Raw genomic sequence first — 18,373 nt, forward strand, 5'->3', positions numbered from 1 at the left:
GAGGCCTGTGGAGCAGGTCTGGGTGTGACTCCGGATCCCCCAACATCAGGTGCCACCACCAAAGATTCCTACGTGTAGCCCATAGAACCCCAAAAGCAACGGGACGAGTTCTGGTCACATACTCCCTCAAAATGACATCCTGGCCTTCTTCTGGAACTCCCTCCCCTCTCAGACTCTCAAGGTTTCCTCCAGCGTGTCGGCTCCCACAGAGCAGACCTTTGGTCTGAGACCTGACTGTCCAGAAGCCACGCATGCTGCCGCGTGGCGGCGGTGTCGCGGCTCGGGACAAGAGGAGGCCCCACGGTGCGGGCTGGGGCGCGCCAGGCACCGCGGCGGACGCTGAGGGTGGGGGTCACCCCCACCCCGGGCCGCCCCCGCACTCCCAGAAACGCGACAGAACCAGAGGCAAAAAAAAAAAGAAGAAGCCTACGGCACCCGGTATTCCCGGGCGGTCTCCCATCCAAGTTCTAACCAGGCCCGAGCCTGCTTAGCTTCCGAGACCAGACGGGATCGGGCGCGTTCGGGGTGGTGTGGCCGTGGACGGCGGAGGGCGCCCCTGCCCCGCTCAAGAAGCCGAGCCTCTCTGCGCTTCCCCGCCGCCGCCTCCCGCCCCAGGCCCCGCGCCGGGTCGGGCCTGTTGAGTTCGCCGGCCGGGTCCCGCGGGCTCCGAGGGACGGGGGTGACAGGCGGGGCGGGCCGGGGTTGGGGGCTGTCTCTGTATACACACACACTCACACTCACACTCACTCACTCACTCACACTCACACAAGATGCGCCTCCACGGCTGGACCCGCCAAGGTGGAGACCTTCAAGCCCCCCTCCTCTCCTTGCCTGGCCTCCTTCACCTCCCCGCCCCCCACCCCCAGCTCGCACGGGCGGGAGGGGCGGGGCGCTCGCCCTTTGACCCCAGCCAGGGGCGGCCCTCCCCCACAACCCCTTTCAGCTGCGCCCCCCACCCTGTGGCCCGGCGGCCGCCTATTCCCCCGGGCCAGGGCTGGGGCACAGCGCACGGGGGAGGGGAGCCAGTGTATGGGGCGTCTCTCTCTCTCTCTCTCTCTCTCTCTCTCTCTCTCTCTCTCTCTCTCTCTCTCTCTCTCTCTCTCGGGATGTGTCCCATGGGTGGGGTGGGGTGGCGTGGTTTGTGGGGCGCTGAAGAAATCAGTCCCCTCCATCTCCTCCCTCTGGAAAACACCCAAGCCCTTGGAGAACTGCCCGCACCTCTACCTACCGTGGGGGCCGGGACCCTCCTCTTTGTCCTCCTGTGGCCCAGTCCAAGGGGCCTGGACCTGGCCGGGGCTGCACTGGACCCCAACCACCCTGGCGTGTGGACTCGCTAAAAATCGGCGATTAGATATTGGATTCCAGCGTCATTGAGGTCATTTCACTAATGAGTGCACCGCAAAGAGTTTCCTAATCCATCTGTGAGGGTGGCAACCGAAAGAGAATTTTAGAGCTGACAGAATAGGCGAGGAAAGGCATAGGAGATTTCCACACCCAGTAAGGAAGCCTTTCCCGAAGTGGAAGAAAGAAAGGAGCAAACAGAGACACCGGTAGCCCGCCCGGATCAGAGTCTGCCCCTGAGAGAAAGTACCCTGACCAGGTTCTCCCGTGGGTGGGTCGCGAGCTAGCGGCATTCAGAAGAGCGAGGCCCGCAGTCTGTGCAGAAGACACCTGCACTCGGGTGTGTGTGGCGGCACAATTCACAAGCAGCTCCAGATGTTAAACCAAGGAGAAGCCAGGGAGTTCCCAACGCCCCAGGTGTCCTCAGCCCACGACTGGCTGCTGTGGGAATGCGAAGCCCGGCTCCTTGTCTCAGAGCGGGGCAACCAGGAGGTGTGATGTCCACCCCGGGGTTCCCAGGAGGATCAGACTGAAGCTGGGACTTGGCCTGAAAGTGTCCCCTCGCATGGCCACCCCCTTCCCCTTCCTGCTCCTCTACTCCTGGTGCCCCTCCATCCAGGGGCCAGACCTTAAAGAGTCACCCGCAAGAGAATCCTGGTCCCAAAGGAGCCTTCTGGGGGACCCCTGCTGAGAGAGGTTGTGGGCATGGCCCGCTGGGGCTCTGCCCGACCCAGGGCTGAGAGATGCAACCTCCCAGCTCTGGGTCCCTGCAGGAAGTGTTGGCAAGCACAGGGCCAGTCCTCCAAAGGCCCAGGTGCAGGGAGCCCAGGCCAAGCAGCCTGTGGAAGAAGCCACATGCTGTGCCACCCCGGGGAACACGACTGCAGGCCACGGCCCTTCCCACCTCCTCCTCCTCCTCCTCCTCCTCCTCCTCCTCCTCCCACCCCGCCCCCGCCCCCGCCCCCACATGGCACAGGGCCCAGAGACACCTCAGACACTTGCTACCCAAAGTGCAAAGGGCATCAGTTGCTCCTCCAAACCCCCCCCCCCAGCCCAGCAGACCGCGTTGTCCAGCCAGCCACCGGGCCTCCCTGGGGTGCCCAGCACAAAAGTGCAGACACCCACCGGACCCTCAATCTCAGTTTTCGGATGTTTTTGCCACTCTAAGGACCCGCAGGCCAGCTGGGCCTTCTGGCAGGACAGAGAGCCCCGGAATCCGACGTGGAGAGCTGGGTGTACGTCCCCATGAGGAGGCGGTCCCCACCTCCGCGGCTATCCCCTTGCGGGGAGCGGCAGCCGCGGGGCCTCAGAGAAGACACCAGGCTGGGCCCCCACGGCACAGCGGGAGCACGTCCCCCGCAGGCCACTTAGCGATGGCGGCCAGCCGGCGGACGGTTGGGTTGCGCGAGACGCTGCGGCCGCCCTGCTACCGGGTTCCTGGGAGGGCGTCCTGGAACCAGCGTCCACACCAAGCCCTTGGAAGGCCCAGGCGACGGAGGAGCCCCGTCAGGCAGGGGCCGAGGACGGTGACGGCCCGGGCGGGGAGGAGCGTGTCAGGCAGGGGCAGAGGACGGTGACAGGTGATAGGCCGGGCGGGAAGGAGTCAGTCAGGCAGGGGCCGTGGAGGAGACGGGCTGGGTAAGGGTTAGGATTAGTGTCAGGGCACAAGTCACAATCGCAAAGACCTGGAAGCCACCCGAGTGCCCATCGACCCACGAGTGGGTAAATAAAATGTGGCGCGTGGACACCACGGAGTGCTATTCGGCTATGAGGAGCAGCGGTGAGGGGGCACCTCTCGTGGTTCTCCTGGCCAGAGCTGGAACCCGTTCCAGTAAGCCAAGTATCCCAAGAATGGACACACGAGCACCACGTGCTCGCGCTCACCAGCAAATGGGTACGAACCGATGGACACCTAAGTGGACACAGAGGAATCACCTTCTTCGGGTGGGTGTCGGGCGGGTGGGGGGAGGGGATGGGCATACACATCCATTAGGAATGGGGTGGGTACGCACCGACTGGGGGATGGGCGCACTTGAAGCTCTGACCCGAGGGGGGAGGCTGGGAGAGGGCAACGCACCCGACCTTAACATTGGTGCCCCCACAATATGCTGGAGCAACATGAGAGGTAAATGAATAAGAACACGGGGGGGGAGGGGGGCACGGGCAACACATGTCACCTTAATTCTTGGACTCCCATCATCTGCTTGAAAAGAGAGAGAAAAGAAAATGCAATAATAGAGATAAGAGACACTTTTTAAAAATAATGAATCCGGCCGGGCGCTGTGGCTCACGCCTGTAATCCTAGCTCTTGGGAGGCCGAGGCGGGCGGATTGCTCAAGGTCAGGAGTTCAAAACCAGCCTGAGCAAGAGCGAGACCCCGTCTCTACTATAAATAGAAAGGAATTAATTGGCCAACTGATATATATATAAAAATTAGCGGGGCATGGTGGCGCATGCCTGCAGTCCCAGCTACCCGGGAGGCTGAGGCAGAAGGATCACTGGAGCCCAGGAGTTTGAAGTTGCTGTGAGCTAGGCTGACGCCACGGCACTCACTCTAGCCTGGGCAACAAACCGAGACTCTGTCTCAAAAAAAAAAAAAAAAAAATGAATCCGAAGAGAAAAGTAAAAGGAGGCCTGTGGAGCAGGTCTGGGTGTGACTCCGGATCCCCCAACATCAGGTGCCACCACCAAAGATTCCTACGTGTAGCCCATAGAACCCCAAAAGCAACGGGACGAGTTCTGGTCACATACTCCCTCAAAATGACATCCTGGCCTTCTTCTGGAACTCCCTCCCCTCTCAGACTCTCAAGGTTTCCTCCAGCGTGTCGGCTCCCACAGAGCAGACCTTTGGTCTGAGACCTGACTGTCCAGAAGCCACGCATGCTGCCGCGTGGCGGCGGTGTCGCGGCTCGGGACAAGAGGAGGCCCCACGGTGCGGGCTGGGGCGCGCCAGGCACCGCGGCGGACGCTGAGGGTGGGGGTCACCCCCACCCCGGGCCGCCCCCGCACTCCCAGAAACGCGACAGAACCAGAGGCAAAAAAAAAAAGAAGAAGCCTACGGCACCCGGTATTCCCGGGCGGTCTCCCATCCAAGTTCTAACCAGGCCCGAGCCTGCTTAGCTTCCGAGACCAGACGGGATCGGGCGCATTCGGGGTGGTGTGGCCGTGGACGGCGGAGGGCGCCCCTGCCCCGCTCAAGAAGCCGAGCCTCTCTGCGCTTCCCCGCCGCCGCCTCCCGCCCCAGGCCCCGCGCCGGGTCGGGCCTGTTGAGTTCGCCGGCCGGGTCCCGCGGGCTCCGAGGGACGGGGGTGACAGGCGGGGCGGGCCGGGGTTGGGGGCTGTCTCTGTATACACACACACTCACACTCACACTCACTCACTCACTCACACTCACACAAGATGCGCCTCCACGGCTGGACCCGCCAAGGTGGAGACCTTCAAGCCCCCCTCCTCTCCTTGCCTGGCCTCCTTCACCTCCCCGCCCCCCACCCCCAGCTCGCACGGGCGGGAGGGGCGGGGCGCTCGCCCTTTGACCCCAGCCAGGGGCGGCCCTCCCCCACAACCCCTTTCAGCTGCGCCCCCCACCCTGTGGCCCGGCGGCCGCCTATTCCCCCGGGCCAGGGCTGGGGCACAGCGCACGGGGGAGGGGAGCCAGTGTATGGGGCGTCTCTCTCTCTCTCTCTCTCTCTCTCTCTCTCTCTCTCTCTCTCTCTCTCTCTCTCTCTCTCTCGGGATGTGTCCCATGGGTGGGGTGGGGTGGCGTGGTTTGTGGGGCGCTGAAGAAATCAGTCCCCTCCATCTCCTCCCTCTGGAAAACACCCAAGCCCTTGGAGAACTGCCCGCACCTCTACCTACCGTGGGGGCCGGGACCCTCCTCTTTGTCCTCCTGTGGCCCAGTCCAAGGGGCCTGGACCTGGCCGGGGCTGCACTGGACCCCAACCACCCTGGCGTGTGGACTCGCTAAAAATCGGCGATTAGATATTGGATTCCAGCGTCATTGAGGTCATTTCACTAATGAGTGCACCGCAAAGAGTTTCCTAATCCATCTGTGAGGGTGGCAACCGAAAGAGAATTTTAGAGCTGACAGAATAGGCGAGGAAAGGCATAGGAGATTTCCACACCCAGTAAGGAAGCCTTTCCCGAAGTGGAAGAAAGAAAGGAGCAAACAGAGACACCGGTAGCCCGCCCGGATCAGAGTCTGCCCCTGAGAGAAAGTACCCTGACCAGGTTCTCCCGTGGGTGGGTCGCGAGCTAGCGGCATTCAGAAGAGCGAGGCCCGCAGTCTGTGCAGAAGACACCTGCACTCGGGTGTGTGTGGCGGCACAATTCACAAGCAGCTCCAGATGTTAAACCAAGGAGAAGCCAGGGAGTTCCCAACGCCCCAGGTGTCCTCAGCCCACGACTGGCTGCTGTGGGAATGCGAAGCCCGGCTCCTTGTCTCAGAGCGGGGCAACCAGGAGGTGTGATGTCCACCCCGGGGTTCCCAGGAGGATCAGACTGAAGCTGGGACTTGGCCTGAAAGTGTCCCCTCGCATGGCCACCCCCTTCCCCTTCCTGCTCCTCTACTCCTGGTGCCCCTCCATCCAGGGGCCAGACCTTAAAGAGTCACCCGCAAGAGAATCCTGGTCCCAAAGGAGCCTTCTGGGGGACCCCTGCTGAGAGAGGTTGTGGGCATGGCCCGCTGGGGCTCTGCCCGACCCAGGGCTGAGAGATGCAACCTCCCAGCTCTGGGTCCCTGCAGGAAGTGTTGGCAAGCACAGGGCCAGTCCTCCAAAGGCCCAGGTGCAGGGAGCCCAGGCCAAGCAGCCTGTGGAAGAAGCCACATGCTGTGCCACCCCGGGGAACACGACTGCAGGCCACGGCCCTTCCCACCTCCTCCTCCTCCTCCTCCTCCTCCTCCTCCTCCTCCCACCCCGCCCCCGCCCCCGCCCCCACATGGCACAGGGCCCAGAGACACCTCAGACACTTGCTACCCAAAGTGCAAAGGGCATCAGTTGCTCCTCCAAACCCCCCCCCCAGCCCAGCAGACCGCGTTGTCCAGCCAGCCACCGGGCCTCCCTGGGGTGCCCAGCACAAAAGTGCAGACACCCACCGGACCCTCAATCTCAGTTTTCGGATGTTTTTGCCACTCTAAGGACCCGCAGGCCAGCTGGGCCTTCTGGCAGGACAGAGAGCCCCGGAATCCGACGTGGAGAGCTGGGTGTACGTCCCCATGAGGAGGCGGTCCCCACCTCCGCGGCTATCCCCTTGCGGGGAGCGGCAGCCGCGGGGCCTCAGAGAAGACACCAGGCTGGGCCCCCACGGCACAGCGGGAGCACGTCCCCCGCAGGCCACTTAGCGATGGCGGCCAGCCGGCGGACGGTTGGGTTGCGCGAGACGCTGCGGCCGCCCTGCTACCGGGTTCCTGGGAGGGCGTCCTGGAACCAGCGTCCACACCAAGCCCTTGGAAGGCCCAGGCGACGGAGGAGCCCCGTCAGGCAGGGGCCGAGGACGGTGACGGCCCGGGCGGGGAGGAGCGTGTCAGGCAGGGGCAGAGGACGGTGACAGGTGATAGGCCGGGCAGGAAGGAGTCAGTCAGGCAGGGGCCGTGGAGGAGACGGGCTGGGTAAGGGTTAGGGTTAGTGTCAGGGCACAAGTCACAATCGCAAAGACCTGGAAGCCACCCGAGTGCCCATCGACCCACGAGTGGGTAAATAAAATGTGGCGCGTGGACACCACGGAGTGCTATTCGGCTATGAGGAGCAGCGGTGAGGGGGCACCTCTCGTGGTTCTCCTGGCCAGAGCTGGAACCCGTTCCAGTAAGCCAAGTATCCCAAGAATGGACACACGAGCACCACGTGCTCGCGCTCACCAGCAAATGGGTACGAACCGATGGACACCTAAGTGGACACAGAGGAATCACCTTCTTCGGGTGGGTGTCGGGCGGGTGGGGGGAGGGGATGGGCATACACATCCATTAGGAATGGGGTGGGTACGCACCGACTGGGGGATGGGCGCACTTGAAGCTCTGACCCGAGGGGGGAGGCTGGGAGAGGGCAACGCACCCGACCTTAACATTGGTGCCCCCACAATATGCTGGAGCAACATGAGAGGTAAATGAATAAGAACACGGGGGGGGGAGGGGGGCACGGGCAACACATGTCACCTTAATACTTGGACTCCCATCATCTGCTTGAAAAGAGAGAGAAAAGAAAATGCAATAATAGAGATAAGAGACACTTTTTAAAAATAATGAATCCGGCCGGGCGCTGTGGCTCACGCCTGTAATCCTAGCTCTTGGGAGGCCGAGGCGGGCGGATTGCTCAAGGTCAGGAGTTCAAAACCAGCCTGAGCAAGAGCGAGACCCCGTCTCTACTATAAATAGAAAGGAATTAATTGGCCAACTGATATATATATAAAAATTAGCGGGGCATGGTGGCGCATGCCTGCAGTCCCAGCTACCCGGGAGGCTGAGGCAGAAGGATCACTGGAGCCCAGGAGTTTGAAGTTGCTGTGAGCTAGGCTGACGCCACGGCACTCACTCTAGCCTGGGCAACAAACCGAGACTCTGTCTCAAAAAAAAAAAAAAAAAATGAATCCGAAGAGAAAAGTAAAAGGAGGCCTGTGGAGCAGGTCTGGGTGTGACTCCGGATCCCCCAACATCAGGTGCCACCACCAAAGATTCCTACGTGTAGCCCATAGAACCCCAAAAGCAACGGGACGAGTTCTGGTCACATACTCCCTCAAAATGACATCCTGGCCTTCTTCTGGAACTCCCTCCCCTCTCAGACTCTCAAGGTTTACTCCAGCGTGTCGGCTCCCACAGAGCAGACCTTTGGTCTGAGACCTGACTGTCCAGAAGCCACGCATGCTGCCGCGTGGCGGCGGTGTCGCGGCTCGGGACAAGAGGAGGCCCCACGGTGCGGGCTGGGGCGCGCCAGGCACCGCGGCGGACGCTGAGGGTGGGGGTCACCCCCACCCCGGGCCGCCCCCGCACTCCCAGAAACGCGACAGAACCAGAGGCAAAAAAAAAAAGAAGAAGCCTACGGCACCCGGTATTCCCGGGCGGTCTCCCATCCAAGTTCTAACCAGGCCCGAGCCTGCTTAGCTTCCGAGACCAGACGGGATCGGGCGCGTTCGGGGTGGTGTGGCCGTGGACGGCGGAGGGCGCCCCTGCCCCGCTCAAGAAGCCGAGCCTCTCTGCGCTTCCCCGCCGCCGCCTCCCGCCCCAGGCCCCGCGCCGGGTCGGGCCTGTTGAGTTCGCCGGCCGGGTCCCGCGGGCTCCGAGGGACGGGGGTGACAGGCGGGGCGGGCCGGGGTTGGGGGCTGTCTCTGTATACACACACACTCACACTCACACTCACTCACTCACTCACACTCACACAAGATGCGCCTCCACGGCTGGACCCGCCAAGGTGGAGACCTTCAAGCCCCCCTCCTCTCCTTGCCTGGCCTCCTTCACCTCCCCGCCCCCCACCCCCAGCGCACGGGCGGGAGGGGCGGGGCGCTCGCCCTTTGACCCCAGCCAGGGGCGGCCCTCCCCCACAACCCCTTTCAGCTGCGCCCCCCACCCTGTGGCCCGGCGGCCGCCTATTCCCCCGGGCCAGGGCTGGGGCACAGCGCACGGGGGAGGGGAGCCAGTGTATGGGGCGTCTCTCTCTCTCTCTCTCTCTCTCTCTCTCTCTCTCTCTCTCTCTCTCTCGGGATGTGTCCCATGGGTGGGGTGGGGTGGCGTGGTTTGTGGGGCGCTGAAGAAATCAGTCCCCTCCATCTCCTCCCTCTGGAAAACACCCAAGCCCTTGGAGAACTGCCCGCACCTCTACCTACCGTGGGGGCCGGGACCCTCCTCTTTGTCCTCCTGTGGCCCAGTCCAAGGGGCCTGGACCTGGCCGGGGCTGCACTGGACCCCAACCACCCTGGCGTGTGGACTCGCTAAAAATCGGCGATTAGATATTGGATTCCAGCGTCATTGAGGTCATTTCACTAATGAGTGCACCGCAAAGAGTTTCCTAATCCATCTGTGAGGGTGGCAACCGAAAGAGAATTTTAGAGCTGACAGAATAGGCGAGGAAAGGCATAGGAGATTTCCACACCCAGTAAGGAAGCCTTTCCCGAAGTGGAAGAAAGAAAGGAGCAAACAGAGACACCGGTAGCCCGCCCGGATCAGAGTCTGCCCCTGAGAGAAAGTACCCTGACCAGGTTCTCCCGTGGGTGGGTCGCGAGCTAGCGGCATTCAGAAGAGCGAGGCCCGCAGTCTGTGCGGAAGACACCTGCACTCGGGTGTGTGTGGCGGCACAATTCACAAGCAGCTCCAGATGTTAAACCAAGGAGAAGCCAGGGAGTTCCCAACGCCCCAGGTGTCCTCAGCCCACGACTGGCTGCTGTGGGAATGCGAAGCCCGGCTCCTTGTCTCAGAGCGGGGCAACCAGGAGGTGTGATGTCCACCCCGGGGTTCCCAGGAGGATCAGACTGAAGCTGGGACTTGGCCTGAAAGTGTCCCCTCGCATGGCCACCCCCTTCCCCTTCCTGCTCCTCTACTCCTGGTGCCCCTCCATCCAGGGGCCAGACCTTAAAGAGTCACCCGCAAGAGAATCCTGGTCCCAAAGGAGCCTTCTGGGGGACCCCTGCTGAGAGAGGTTGTGGGCATGGCCCGCTGGGGCTCTGCCCGACCCAGGGCTGAGAGATGCAACCTCCCAGCTCTGGGTCCCTGCAGGAAGTGTTGGCAAGCACAGGGCCAGTCCTCCAAAGGCCCAGGTGCAGGGAGCCCAGGCCAAGCAGCCTGTGGAAGAAGCCACATGCTGTGCCACCCCGGGGAACACGACTGCAGGCCACGGCCCTTCCCACCTCCTCCTCCTCCTCCTCCTCCTCCTCCTCCTCCTCCCACCCCGCCCCCGCCCCCGCCCCCACATGGCACAGGGCCCAGAGACACCTCAGACACTTGCTACCCAAAGTGCAAAGGGCATCAGTTGCTCCTCCAAACCCCCCCCCCAGCCCAGCAGACCGCGTTGTCCAGCCAGCCACCGGGCCTCCCTGGGGTGCCCAGCACAAAAGTGCAGACACCCACCGGACCCTCAATCTCAGTTTTCGGATGTTTTTGCCACTCTAAGGACCCGCAGGCCAGCTGGGCCTTCTGGCAGGACAGAGAGCCCCGGAATCCGACGTGGAGAGCTGGGTGTACGTCCCCATGAGGAGGCGGTCCCCACCTCCGCGGCTATCCCCTTGCGGGGAGCGGCAGCCGCGGGGCCTCAGAGAAGACACCAGGCTGGGCCCCCACGGCACAGCGGGAGCACGTCCCCCGCAGGCCACTTAGCGATGGCGGCCAGCCGGCGGACGGTTGGGTTGCGCGAGACGCTGCGGCCGCCCTGCTACCGGGTTCCTGGGAGGGCGTCCTGGAACCAGCGTCCACACCAAGCCCTTGGAAGGCCCAGGCGACGGAGGAGCCCCGTCAGGCAGGGGCCGAGGACGGTGACGGCCCGGGCGGGGAGGAGCGTGTCAGGCAGGGGCAGAGGACGGTGACAGGTGATAGGCCGGGCGGGAAGGAGTCAGTCAGGCAGGGGCCGTGGAGGAGACGGGCTGGGTAAGGGTTAGGGTTAGTGTCAGGGCACAAGTCACAATCGCAAAGACCTGGAAGCCACCCGAGTGCCCATCGACCCACGAGTGGGTAAATAAAATGTGGCGCGTGGACACCACGGAGTGCTATTCGGCTATGAGGAGCAGCGGTGAGGGGGCACCTCTCGTGGTTCTCCTGGCCAGAGCTGGAACCCGTTCCAGTAAGCCAAGTATCCCAAGAATGGACACACGAGCACCACGTGCTCGCGCTCACCAGCAAATGGGTACGAACCGATGGACACCTAAGTGGACACAGAGGAATCACCTTCTTCGGGTGGGTGTCGGGCGGGTGGGGGGAGGGGATGGGCATACACATCCATTAGGAATGGGGTGGGTACGCACCGACTGGGGGATGGGCGCACTTGAAGCTCTGACCCGAGGGGGGAGGCTGGGAGAGGGCAACGCACCCGACCTTAACATTGGTGCCCCCACAATATGCTGGAGCAACATGAGAGGTAAATGAATAAGAACACGGGGGGGGGAGGGGTGCACGGGCAACACATGTCACCTTAATACTTGGACTCCCATCATCTGCTTGAAAAGAGAGAGAAAAGAAAATGCAATAATAGAGATAAGAGACACTTTTTAAAAATAATGAATCCGGCCGGGCGCTGTGGCTCACGCCTGTAATCCTAGCTCTTGGGAGGCCGAGGCGGGCGGATTGCTCAAGGTCAGGAGTTCAAAACCAGCCTGAGCAAGAGCGAGACCCCGTCTCTACTATAAATAGAAAGGAATTAATTGGCCAACTGATATATATATAAAAATTAGCGGGGCATGGTGGCGCATGCCTGCAGTCCCAGCTACCCGGGAGGCTGAGGCAGAAGGATCACTGGAGCCCAGGAGTTTGAAGTTGCTGTGAGCTAGGCTGACGCCACGGCACTCACTCTAGCCTGGGCAACAAACCGAGACTCTGTCTCAAAAAAAAAAAAAAAAAATGAATCCGAAGAGAAAAGTAAAAGGAGGCCTGTGGAGCAGGTCTGGGTGTGACTCCGGATCCCCCAACATCAGGTGCCACCACCAAAGATTCCTACGTGTAGCCCATAGAACCCCAAAAGCAACGGGACGAGTTCTGGTCACATACTCCCTCAAAATGACATCCTGGCCTTCTTCTGGAACTCCCTCCCCTCTCAGACTCTCAAGGTTTCCTCCAGCGTGTCGGCTCCCACAGAGCAGACCTTTGGTCTGAGACCTGACTGTCCAGAAGCCACGCATGCTGCCGCGTGGCGGCGGTGTCGCGGCTCGGGACAAGAGGAGGCCCCACGGTGCGGGCTGGGGCGCGCCAGGCACCGCGGCGGACGCTGAGGGTGGGGGTCACCCCCACCCCGGGCCGCCCCCGCACTCCCAGAAACGCGACAGAACCAGAGGCAAAAAAAAAAAGAAGAAGCCTACGGCACCCGGTATTCCCGGGCGGTCTCCCATCCAAGTTCTAACCAGGCCCGAGCCTGCTTAGCTTCCGAGACCAGACGGGATCGGGCGCGTTCGGGGTGGTGTGGCCGTGGACGGCGGAGGGCGCCCCTGCCCCGCTCAAGAAGCCGAGCCTCTCTGCGCTTCCCCGCCGCCGCCTCCCGCCCCAGGCCCCGCGCCGGGTCGGGCCTGTTGAGTTCGCCGGCCGGGTCCCGCGGGCTCCGAGGGACGGGGGTGACAGGCGGGGCGGGCCGGGGTTGGGGGCTGTCTCTGTATACACACACACTCACACTCACACTCACTCACTCACTCACACTCACACAAGATGCGCCTCCACGGCTGGACCCGCCAAGGTGGAGACCTTCAAGCCCCCCTCCTCTCCTTGCCTGGCCTCCTTCACCTCCCCGCCCCCCACCCCCAGCTCGCACGGGCGGGAGGGGCGGGGCGCTCGCCCTTTGACCCCAGCCAGGGGCGGCCCTCCCCCACAACCCCTTTCAGCTGCGCCCCCCACCCTGTGGCCCGGCGGCCGCCTATTCCCCCGGGCCAGGGCTGGGGCACAGCGCACGGGGGAGGGGAGCCAGTGTATGGGGCGTCTCTCTCTCTCTCTCTCTCTCTCTCTCTCTCTCTCTCTCTCTCTCTCTCTCTCTCTCTCTCTCTCTCTCTCTCGGGATGTGTCCCATGGGTGGGGTGGGGTGGCGTGGTTTGTGGGGCGCTGAAGAAATCAGTCCCCTCCATCTCCTCCCTCTGGAAAACACCCAAGCCCTTGGAGAACTGCCCGCACCTCTACCTACCGTGGGGGCCGGGACCCTCCTCTTTGTCCTCCTGTGGCCCAGTCCAAGGGGCCTGGACCTGGCCGGGGCTGCACTGGACCCCAACCACCCTGGCGTGTGGACTCGCTAAAAATCGGCGATTAGATATTGGATTCCAGCGTCATTGAGGTCATTTCACTAATGAGTGCACCGCAAAGAGTTTCCTAATCCATCTGTGAGGGTGGCAACCGAAAGAGAATTTTAGAGCTGACAGAATAGGCGAGGAAAGGCATAGGAGATTTCCACACCCAGTAAGGAAGCCTTTCCCGAAGTGGAAGAAAGAAAGGAGCAAACAGAGACACCGGTAGCCCGCCCGGATCAGAGTCTGCCCCTGAGAGAAAGTACCCTGACCAGGTTCTCCCGTGGGTGGGTCGCGAGCTAGCGGCATTCAGAAGAGCGAGGCCCGCAGTCTGTGCGGAAGACACCTGCACTCGGGTGTGTGTGGCGGCACAATTCACAAGCAGCTCCAGATGTTAAACCAAGGAGAAGCCAGGGAGTTCCCAACGCCCCAGGTGTCCTCAGCCCACGACTGGCTGCTGTGGGAATGCGAAGCCCGGCTCCTTGTCTCAGAGCGGGGCAACCAGGAGGTGTGATGTCCACCCCGGGGTTCCCAGGAGGATCAGACTGAAGCTGGGACTTGGCCTGAAAGTGTCCCCTCGCATGGCCACCCCCTTCCCCTTCCTGCTCCTCTACTCCTGGTGCCCCTCCATCCAGGGGCCAGACCTTAAAGAGTCACCCGCAAGAGAATCCTGGTCCCAAAGGAGCCTTCTGGGGGACCCCTGCTGAGAGAGGTTGTGGGCATGGCCCGCTGGGGCTCTGCCCGACCCAGGGCTGAGAGATGCAACCTCCCAGCTCTGGGTCCCTGCAGGAAGTGTTGGCAAGCACAGGGCCAGTCCTCCAAAGGCCCAGGTGCAGGGAGCCCAGGCCAAGCAGCCTGTGGAAGAAGCCACATGCTGTGCCACCCCGGGGAACACGACTGCAGGCCACGGCCCTTCCCACCTCCTCCTCCTCCTCCTCCTCCTCCTCCTCCTCCTCCCACCCCGCCCCCGCCCCCGCCCCCACATGGCACAGGGCCCAGAGACACCTCAGACACTTGCTACCCAAAGTGCAAAGGGCATCAGTTGCTCCTCCAAACCCCCCCCCCAGCCCAGCAGACCGCGTTGTCCAGCCAGCCACCGGGCCTCCCTGGGGTGCCCAGCACAAAAGTGCAGACACCCACCGGACCCTCAATCTCAGTTTTCGGATGTTTTTGCCACTCTAAGGACCCGCAGGCCAGCTGGGCCTTCTGGCAGGACAGAGAGCCCCGGAATCCGACGTGGAGAGCTGGGTGTACGTCCCCATGAGGAGGCGGTCCCCACCTCCGCGGCTATCCCCTTGCGGGGAGCGGCAGCCGCGGGGCCTCAGAGAAGACACCAGGCTGGGCCCCCACGGCACAGCGGGAGCACGTCCCCCGCAGGCCACTTAGCGATGGCGGCCAGCCGGCGGACGGTTGGGTTGCGCGAGACGCTGCGGCCGCCCTGCTACCGGGTTCCTGGGAGGGCGTCCTGGAAGCAGCGTCCACACCAAGCCCTTGGAAGGCCCAGGCGACGGAGGAGCCCCGTCAGGCAGGGGCCGAGGACGGTGACAGGTGATAGGCCGGGCGGGAAGGAGTCAGTCAGGCAGGGGCCGTGGAGGAGACGGGCTGGGTAAGGGTTAGGGTTAGAGTCAGGGCACAAGTCACAATCGCAAAGACCTGGAAGCCACCCGAGTGCCCATCGACCCACGAGTGGGTAAATAAAATGTGGCGCGTGGACACCACGGAGTGCTATTCGGCTATGAGGAGCAGCGGTGAGGGGGCACCTCTCGTGGTTCTCCTGGCCAGAGCTGGAACCCGTTCCAGTAAGCCAAGTATCCCAAGAATGGACACACGAGCACCACGTGCTCGCGCTCACCATCAAATGGGTACGAACCGATGGACACCTAAGTGGACACAGAGGAATCACCTTCTTCGGGTGGGTGTCGGGCGGGTGGGGGGAGGGGATGGGCATACACATCCATTAGGAATGGGGTGGGTACGCACCGACTGGGGGATGGGCGCACTTGAAGCTCTGACCCGAGGGGGGAGGCTGGGAGAGGGCAACGCACCCGACCTTAACATTGGTGCCCCCACAATATGCTGGAACAACATGAGGGGTAAATGAATAAGAACACGGGGGGGGAGGGGGGCACGGGCAACACATGTCACCTTAATACTTGGACTCCCATCATCTGCTTGAAAAGAGAGAGAAAAGAAAATGCAATAATAGAGATAAGAGACACTTTTTAAAAATAATGAATCCGGCCGGGCGCTGTGGCTCACGCCTGTAATCCTAGCTCTTGGGAGGCCGAGGCGGGCGGATTGCTCAAGGTCAGGAGTTCAAAACCAGCCTGAGCAAGAGCGAGACCCCGTCTCTACTATAAATAGAAAGGAATTAATTGGCCAACTGATATATATATAAAAAATTAGCGGGGCATGGTGGCGCATGCCTGCAGTCCCAGCTACCCGGGAGGCTGAGGCAGAAGGATCACTGGAGCCCAGGAGTTTGAAGTTGCTGTGAGCTAGGCTGACGCCACGGCACTCACTCTAGCCTGGGCAACAAACCGAGACTCTGTCTCAAAAAAAAAAAAAAAAATGAATCCGAAGAGAAAAGTAAAAGGAGGCCTGTGGAGCAGGTCTGGGTGTGACTCCGGATCCCCCAACATCAGGTGCCACCACCAAAGATTCCTACGTGTAGCCCATAGAACCCCAAAAGCAACGGGAGGAGTTCTGGTCACATACTCCCTCAAAATGACAGCCTGGCCTTCTTCTGGAACTCCCTCCCCTCTCAGACTCTCAAGGTTTCCTCCAGCATGTCGGCTCCCACAGAGCAGACCTTTGGTCTGAGACCTGACTGTCCAGAAGCCACGCATGCTGCCGCGTGGCGGCGGTGTCGCGGCTCGGGACAAGAGGAGGCCCCACGGTGCGGGCTGGGGCGCCAGGCACCGCGGCGGGTGCTGAGGGTGGGGGTCACCCCCACCCCGGGGCCGCCCCCGCACTCCCAGAAACGCGACAGAACCAGAGGCAAAAAAAAAAAAAAAAAAGAAGAAGAAGCCTACGGCACCCGGTATTCCGGGGCGGTCTCCCATCCAAGTTCTAACCAGGCCCAACCCTGCTTAGCTTCGGAGACCAGACGGGATCGGGCGCGTTCGGGGTGGTGTGGCCGTGGACGGCGGAGGGCGCCCCTGCCCCGCTCAAGAAGCCGAGCCTCTCTGCGCTTCCCCGCCGCCTCCTCCTCCCGCCCCAGGCCCCGCGCCGGGCCGGGCCTGTTGAGTTCGCCGGCCGGGTCCCGTGGGCTCCCAGGGACGGGGGTGACAGGCGGGGCGGGCAGGGAGCGGCGGGCCGGGGTTGGGGGCTGTCTCTCTATACACACACACTCACACTCACACTCACTCACTCACTCACACTCACACAAGATGCGCCTCCACGGCTGGACCCGCCAAGGTGGAGACCTTCAAGCCCCCCTCCTCTCCTTGCCTGGCCTCCTTCACCTCCCCGCCCCCCACCCCCAGCGCGCCTCCGGGGCCGCTGACTGCGCACGGGCGGGTGGGCGGGCGGGGCGCTCGCCCTTTGACCCCAGCCAGGGGCCGCCCTCCCCCACAACCCCTTTCAGCTGTGCCCCCCACCCTGTGGCCCGGCGGCCGCCTATTCCCCCGGGCCAGGGCTGGGGCACAGCGCACGGGGGAGGGGAGCCAGTGTATGGGGCGTCTCTCTCTCTTGGGATGTGTCCCATGGGTGGGGGGGGGTGGCGTGGTTTGTGGGGCGCTGAAGAAATCAGTCCCCTCCATCTCCTCCCTCTGGAAAACACCCAAGCCCTTGGAGAACTGCCCGCACCGCTACCGTGGGGGCCGGGACCCTCCTCTGTGTCCTCCTGTGGCCCAGTCCAAGGGGCCTGGGCCTGGCCGGGGCTGCATTGGACCCCAACCACCCTGGCGTGTGGACTCGCTAAAAATTGGCGATTAGATATTGGATTCCAGCGTCATTGAGGTCATTTCACTAATGAGTGCACCGCAAAGAGTTTCCTAATCCATCTGTGAGGGTGGCAACCGAAAGAGAATTTTAGAGCTGACAGAATAGGCGAGGAAAGGCATAGGAGATTTCCACACCCAGTAAGGAAGCCTTTCCCGAAATGGAAGAAAGAAAGGAGCAAACAGAGACACCGGTAGCCCCCCGCCCGGATCACAGTCTGCCCCTGAGAGAAAGTACCCTGACCAGGTTCACCCGTGGGTGGGTGGCGAGCTAGCGGCATTCAGAAGAGCGAGGCCCGCAGTCTGTGCAGAAGACACCTGCACTCGGGTGTGTGTGGCGGCACAATTCCCAAGCAGCTCCAGTTGTTAAACCAAGGAGAAGCCAGGGAGTTCCCAACGCCCCAGGTGTCCTCAGCCCACGACTGGCTGCTGTGGGAATGCGAAGCCCGGCTCCTTGTCTCAGAGTGGGACAACCAGGAGGTGTGATGTCCACCCCGGGGTTCCCAGGAGGATCAGGCTGAAGCTGGGACTTGGCCTGAAAGTGTCCCCTCGCATGGCCACCCCCTTCCCCTTCCTGCTCCTCTACTCCTGGTGCCCCTCCATCCAGGGGCCAGACCTTAAAGAGTCACCCGCAAGAGAATCCTGGTCCCAAAGGAGCCTTCTGGGGGACCCGTGCTGAGAGAGGTTTTTGGCATGGCCCGCTGGGACTCTGCCCGACCCAGGGCTGAGAGATGCAACCTCCCAGCTCTGGGTCCCTGCAGGAAGTGTTGGCAAGCACAGGGCCAGTCCTCCAAAGGCCCAGGTGCAGGGAGCCAGGCCAAGCAGCCCGTGGAAGAAGCCACATGCTGTGCCACCCCGGGAACACGACTGCAGGCCACGGCCCCTCCCACCTCTTCCTCCTCCTCTTCCCCCCACCCCGACATGGCGCAGGACTCAGAGACACCTCAGACACGTGCTACCCAAAGTCCAAAGGGCATCAGTTGCTCATCCAAACGCCCCCCCTTCGCCCAGCAGACCGCGTTGTGCAGCCAGCCCCCGGGCCTCCCTGGGGTGCCCGCCACAAAAGTGCAGACACACACCGGACCCTCAATCTCAGTTTTCCGATGTTTTTGCCACTCTAAGGACCCACAGGCCTTCTGGCAGGACAGAGAGTCCCGGAATCCGATGTGGAGAGCTGGGTGTACTTCCCCATGAGGAGGCGGTCCCCA

General features: G+C 62.4%; 5 pseudogenes; all 5 read right to left on the bottom strand.

Annotated features, from left to right (window-relative positions):
• Positions 1-423: 423 nt before the first annotated feature.
• On the bottom strand, positions 424-542 carry LOC142876686 (uncharacterized; annotated as a pseudogene).
• Positions 543-4,393: 3,851 nt separating this feature from the next.
• On the bottom strand, positions 4,394-4,512 carry LOC142876653 (uncharacterized; annotated as a pseudogene).
• Positions 4,513-8,360: 3,848 nt separating this feature from the next.
• On the bottom strand, positions 8,361-8,479 carry LOC142876687 (uncharacterized; annotated as a pseudogene).
• A 3,832-nt stretch (positions 8,480-12,311) lies between these two features.
• Positions 12,312-12,430, bottom strand: LOC142876688 (uncharacterized; annotated as a pseudogene).
• A 3,819-nt stretch (positions 12,431-16,249) lies between these two features.
• On the bottom strand, positions 16,250-16,368 carry LOC142876711 (uncharacterized; annotated as a pseudogene).
• Positions 16,369-18,373: the final 2,005 nt, after the last annotated feature.

The sequence above is a fragment of the Microcebus murinus genome, chromosome 15 (genome assembly GCF_040939455.1).
Source record: "Microcebus murinus isolate Inina chromosome 15, M.murinus_Inina_mat1.0, whole genome shotgun sequence".
Lineage (NCBI taxonomy): Eukaryota > Metazoa > Chordata > Mammalia > Primates > Cheirogaleidae > Microcebus > Microcebus murinus.